Here is a 6,882-nt window from a genome sequence, read left to right as displayed (position 1 = left end):
ACTCTTTTATTTTATTTTGGTTATTTTTCTGTATTTTTATCCTTATTTTTATTTTTATCTTTCAGTACTTATACATTGTTCTTTTCATGTGTTTTTACTCTACTTTCTGCATTTTGCACTTTAGTTTATACCATTAGCCAGTTAGTTTAGTTGCAATTCCAACTTATTAGTTATAGAATATGTGGATTAATTAGTATAGTTTACCCTTTAGCATGTGATAGTTGGTTTAAATTGAAAATAAAAAGAAAGTAAACTAGAGACTTTAACAGAATAAAAACAATCCATACACCTTGTATATAGAACATAACATGTTAGTTAGTTAACAACATTTCATCAAGGAGGAACACTAAAACTTTAAAGCCACCCAAGAAATTTTACGTTGAGAATAATGGGAACTCTTAATTTTTACTTGCATGACATGTATAACTGATATATGAATTTTGAGCTAGAGAACACACAGCCTGTGAGTTTTGAGCTTAATTGTATGGTTACATTCAAACCATAATTTTTATTCCTGTGTGTTTCGTCTTTCTTTTTTATTCTGATGTTCTTTGCTTTGTTTTAATCTATATGTCCAATTATAGAGTATAGATACATACTAAGAGACGATTGAGGCCATTGCTTCTTTAGCTCACTTATCCCAAATAAGCCTACCTTTTACATCACCCTTGTTAGCCCCCTTGAGCTTTTAAACCCCTCTTGTTATATAAATCACATTACTAGCCTTAAGCAGAAAAACAAAATAAAAAATCCCAAGTTGAATCATTGGTTAGCTTAAGATAGAAATTGTGTATTGTTTAAGTGTGGGGAACTTTATGGGAACATGGATGATAGAAACAAGTAGGAAAGTTAAAAAGAATAAAGATATTTCAAAATAAAAATTTGGGAAAGCATGCTCATGTGAAATCAAAACAATTGAATTACCATGTGCAATAAAAAAAAGTTTATTTTCAGTATTTAATTACGGGGATACAAAAATTCTCCAATTGCAAAATAAAAAGAATCAATGCACATGGGATAAAATTTAAGTTAATGAGCTTGCAATACAAAGTGAGAAAAATCTGGGCAAATAAGATAAGAAACTTTGAATTACAAATATGTATGTTAGGTGAGATCTTAGACTAGTCAAGGATTCACTTATTAGCTCACTTAGCCTTATACATATACCCTTACCTTTACCTTGGCCCCATTACAACCTTGAAAAAGACCTCATAATTTTTATATGTCTGTATTCTATAATTGTTGATTGGTTAGATGAAGAACAAAGCTATAGAAAGCAAAGATAAAAAGAAGAATAGAGTGATTAACCCAATAAACATTGAGTGACTAGAGAGTAAACACAAAAGCCAGTGAGGGTTCAATAGCTCATCACCATATATCTCTGCTTAAATTGTTAATTGTCTTGCAAGTTTGAAAAATATTTTTACCCATCTCAATTGTAAAAGTGCTTTAACATTATCTAGGGTTTGGCTATGCATATATGATTCCTTGAGAATGTGAATTAACTTAACTACGTGTAAGTTTTATATACAAATGAATAACAATTAGAATTGCATGATTCATTTAGGTAGTTGCATTTAGAATAGATTGCATTGCATGAGATTCCACCACTTTAACCTTACCTTACTCTTTATCTTGGACTTAGCATGAGGACATGCTATTGTTTAAGTGTGGGGAGGTTGATAAACCCATATTTTATGATATATATTGTGCTCAATTCAAGAGATTTATTCAATCCTTCACTCACTTATTCATGTAAATTACATGGTTTTACTTTCCCTTCCCTATTATATGATATATGTGAAATACATGTTTCCTATGCTTTAAAAATTAATTATTTTAATCACCCTTTATTACCATTCGATACCGTGATTTGTGTGTTGAGTAGTTTCAGATCTCCTAAGGCATGAATGACTTAAAGGATGGAAAGGAAACATACAAAAATGGAAGGAAAGCACAAAATGGAGTTTTTGAAGAAACTGGCAGCGACGCGAACGCATGGACGACGCGGCCGCATGCCTAGTGCGAAAAGATAGTGACGCGAACGCGTGACTAACGCGGACGCGCGCTATGAGCAGAACACAGATGACGCGGACGCATGGCCTAAGCGAACGCGCGATAAGGAAAACTCCAGATGACGTGACCGCGTGACCCACGCAGACGCGTGACAGACGCCACGCACCAGAAATTATAGAAAACGTCCCCAGCAATTTCTGAAGCCCTTTTGACCCTGATCCAAGTCCAGAAGGCACAGATTGGAGGTTACGAAGTGGGGGAATGCATCCATATGGAGGAGAGCTCCAATTATTCACTTTTCATAGTTTAGATGTAGTTTTTAGCGGGAGAGGTTCTCTCCTCTCTCTTAGGTTTTAGGATTAGGATTTCTTATTATTTCAGTTTAGTATTTCAACTCCTTATCAGGTTCAATATTCCTTTACTTTATATTTCACTTTGCTTTCAGATATTCTAATGCTTTCCTTTAATTACTTTTGTTGCCAATTTGGCTTATGAACCATTCATGTTTAGATTTGATTTTTAATATGATTTGAGGTATTTCAGAATTATGATTGCTTTCCTTTATTTACATTAATAATTTACATTTTTTTCTTTTGGCTTTGGTTAAGTAATTGGTAACACTTGAGTTGTCAAACTCAGCAGTGGTTGAAATTGGCAGATTCCTAATTAATCTAGATCGCTCTAAAGCTAGTCTTCCCACAGGGATTGACTAGGACTTGAGGATCAATCTAATTAGTCCACTTGACTTAACTAAGTGGGATTAAAATCCAATTCTCATCACACCTGATAAGGATAACTAGGATAGGAATTCTAAATTCTCATACCTTGCTAAGAGTTTATTTTACAGTTATTTATTTATTTTATTTGTCATTTAAATTACTTGTTCCTCACTTTCAAAACCCCAATTTACAAAACTCATAACCAATAATAAGAACAAACCTCCCTACAGTTCCTTGAGAAGACGACCCGAGGTTTAAATACTTCAGTTATCAATTTATTTAGGGGTTTGTTACTTGTGACAACCAAAACGTTTCTACCAAAGGATTTTCTGTTGGTTTAGAAACTATACTTACAATGCGATTACTTTTATTCTTTACCGATAGAAAATTCCGATCGTCAGTTGTCTCCCAACGAGTTGATAAAAGGGTGCTATCTTATTAATCAGGAGTTTTCCAAAAAATTTTTGAGAGTTGAATGACAGAAAATAAATAATTGTAAATTAGAGCAATGAAAATTAAAAGAGATTTCTATATTCAAAATAAAAATCCTTGACTGGGAGAATGATTAATTAGAAGTTCTATCCTTGTTGGAATTCTCTCAAGTGTAGTATAAAGAGGTTGTTGTTTTCACTTAGTTAACCCTTACTAAATAAAGAAAAGTCAAGTGATTGAGCTAACTCTTATTCACAAATCCTAGTCCTCTCCCTTGGGAAGGACTAGCATTAGTAAATAGAGAATTAGCTAACAACTTCCAATTTAACTAATCACTTGAGCATTCCAACTCAGGTGTCTCCATTTAATCAACACCCAAGTCAAGTTGGGAGTCTACTCTATCAACATGAATACCATTGATGCCAGGGCATTTCGGCCAGTTTCACTGACCTTTTCTTTAGTGTTTTAGGGTAGTTTCATGCATTTTCTTAGGAAATAAGCAAGTTTTGGGTAGAATTTTACTTACATCTTGATTCAAGCAAACATTGTGAATTTTATATGATTTTATGAGAATTATGCATGAATTTAATGACAAATTGGATGATGCATGACTCATAACTTGGATTAGAGCTTTGATGCACTTTATCTGCTTGATTTCAGGACAAAGGAAGCAAGGAAAAGCCACGTTAGTAACCACGTTAGTCTAACTAACGTGACCACTCGTGGAATGGGAGCTAGCTTGCAACGTTAATGAGAAAAGTGATCGCCAATAACATCTTCGAAGCCATCATAGCCCACGTTAATTACCATGTTAACTACATTACGTGGTAGTTAACGTGGAGGAAAAGGAACCTCCAAGCGTTAGTGGTAAAAGTGAGTGCCACTAACGCTCCAAAAAGGTAATTGGCCACGTTAAGTGTCACGTTAACTCAGTTAATGTGAACTCTAACATGGAAGAGGAAGATAATGCCAATGTTAGTGACACTCACCTTTGTCACTAACATTGGACTAAGCCCATATTGGCTACGTTAAGAGCCACATTAACTTAGTTAACGTGAACTCTAACGTGGAAGGAGCAAGGAATCGCCAACGTTAGTAACACTCACCTTTGTCACTAACGTTGGACTAAGCCACTATGAGCCACGTTAGTTACCACGTTAATTACATTAATGTGGAAGCTAACGTAGAGGAAAGGGATGATGAGCCAACGTTAGTGACACTCACCTTTGTTACTAACATTGGAGATGGCAATCAACACCAAATTAGTGGTCACGTTAATGTAATTAACGTGAGGCACTAACGTGGGAAAGGGGCATTTTGGAGCATTAGTAAAAAAGGTAGGTGTCACTAACGCTCTCGAAGATTTGGCAAGCCTATGTTAAAGGTCACGTTAACTATACTAACATGAACTCTAACGTAGGGAGAAAGGGGTACTCTCAACGTTATTGGGAAAGGTAAACCTCAGTAACGTTTGCGAAGGGCCAAGAGGTAACATTAGTGGTCACGTTAGTGCCACTAACGTTGAAGTTAACGTGGACCATTTTGGGTTAGGAACGTTAGTGAAAAAGGTGATTGTCACTAACGTTCTCAACCCCACATTTTCACTTAACGTTAACACCACTAATGCCCTAAGCTAAAGTCCATGCCTACTGCACACTTTCTCTGCAAGTGAAGCTGAGCCCACTAAAGATGATAACTGCTTCAACTCAAGATGCAAAGGCCCATATCCAAGACTTGAAGAGCCAACTAGAAGATCAGAAGAGTAGTATAAATAGGAGTAGTTTTGAACTAGAGAAAAGCTTTTTGGATTGAGAGAACTACTCTCTGTATAATTTTACTTTCTCTACAACTTCTAGTTTTACTTTCAGAATGTATTCTCCATCTTTGTTTTCTATTCCCAGAGCTATGAACAACTAAACCCCTTTCATTGGGTTAGGGAGCTCTGTTGTAATTTGATGGATCAATAATAGTTTTCATTATTCTTCTTCTTTCTTTTCTCTTGATTTTACTAGAAAGCTTTCAATCTTCATCCAATTGGATAGTTGTCATGGAAAAGAAGCTATTCATACTTGGATCTCTTCGGAACCTTGGAAGAGGAATGAAGGGATCATGCTAGAAATGCTTTCTCATGTTGGACCAAATTGGGGGTTGGGCGGATATGGTGACATATAATTCTCCCAATACTTTGATTTGGAAATACATGTGGTACAATCAGTGACCATACTTCATCTCTTCTCATGAGCAATTAGACCAAAGAATTGGCTATTGATCAAGATTTGAGAGATTGAATTACCAAGGAATTGGAATTCAATCACTTAAGATTGCCAAGGAGATCAATGAATGCATTGATTGAGGAATAGATGAAAATGAACTTGATCCGGAGAATGCAACATCTCCTAAGCCCAATGAATCCCCCATTTCTGATCTTACCCATTCTCTTTACTTTCTGTCATTTACTTTCATGCTAAATTCCCCATTCCCCATTTAAGATTCTGCAATTTACTTTCCGTCATTTATATTTAGCTCTTTATTTCCAGCATTTACATTTTCTGCCATTTACTTTCCCGCCATTTAATTTCCTGCAATTTTCAAATCAAATTCTGCTTAGCTCAACTAGAACATTCCTCCAATTAAAGTTGCTTGACCAATCAATCCCTATGGGATTCGACCTCACTGTATTGTGAGTTTTTACTTGACGACAATTCGGTATACTTGCCGAGGGAAATCTGTTGAGAGACAAGTTTCCGTGCATCAAGTTTATGGCGCCGTTGCTGAGGATTGATTTTGCATCAACAATGATTAAATTGGTGGATAACTAGATTAAGCATTTTTTTTCTTTAGTTTGATTTAATTTCATTTGAGTAATTTACTTTTAGTCTTAGTTATTTCCTTCCCTTTACCCCTTACCCGTTTGTGGTGTTATCTGTATTTTTTTACTATTTAGTTCACTGACCCACTAACTGTTTGATATATTGCATCACTCACACTAACAGCATTTCTGTAGAGAATACTATCTGCATCTATCTTTCTTGCTTGTGACTTGTGGGTTGTATGACAGGTAGAAGAAGCAGGGCTTCAACTTCCTTTGATTCTGAACCAGAGAGGACCTTCCTTAGATTGAGGAGGGAAGCAAGAGGAAAGAGAGTCGTTAGTGCTGAGGAAGAGGAGGAGTATTTTGAACCAGACATGGATGAGAATATGGAAAACCATCATGAAGAATAGGCTCACAACCATGACAGAGAAGGCCCAGTGCATCATTGGTGCACGAATTGTGAATTACACTTTTCACAACTCGTACCACTAACCAGCAAGTGCACTGGGTCGTCCAAGTAATACCTTACGTGAGTAAGGGTCGAATCCCACGGAGATTGTTGGTTTGAAGCAATCTATGGTTACCTTGTAAATCTTAGTCAGGAAGTCAATTATGTTTATCAGTTGAATTGCGAATAAACAGGAGAGCATGAATTAAAAGTTACTTGTTATGCAGTAATGGAGAATATGTTGGAGTTTTGGAGATGCTTTGTCTTCTGAATCTCTGCTTTCCTCTGTCTTCTGATTCACGCACGCACGTCCTCGAATGAACATCTTAGATAGGAACAAGCGTGTTTGAGTGGAAAACAAAAATACTTGCATTAATTCATCGAGACACAGCAGAGCTCCTCACCCCCAACAATGGAGTTTAGAGACTCATGCCGTCAAAGAGGACAAAGTTCAG

Source organism: Arachis ipaensis, chromosome B05 (assembly GCF_000816755.2).
Source record: "Arachis ipaensis cultivar K30076 chromosome B05, Araip1.1, whole genome shotgun sequence".
NCBI classification, from domain to species: domain Eukaryota; kingdom Viridiplantae; phylum Streptophyta; class Magnoliopsida; order Fabales; family Fabaceae; genus Arachis; species Arachis ipaensis.
This window is presented reverse-complemented; position numbering follows the sequence as displayed.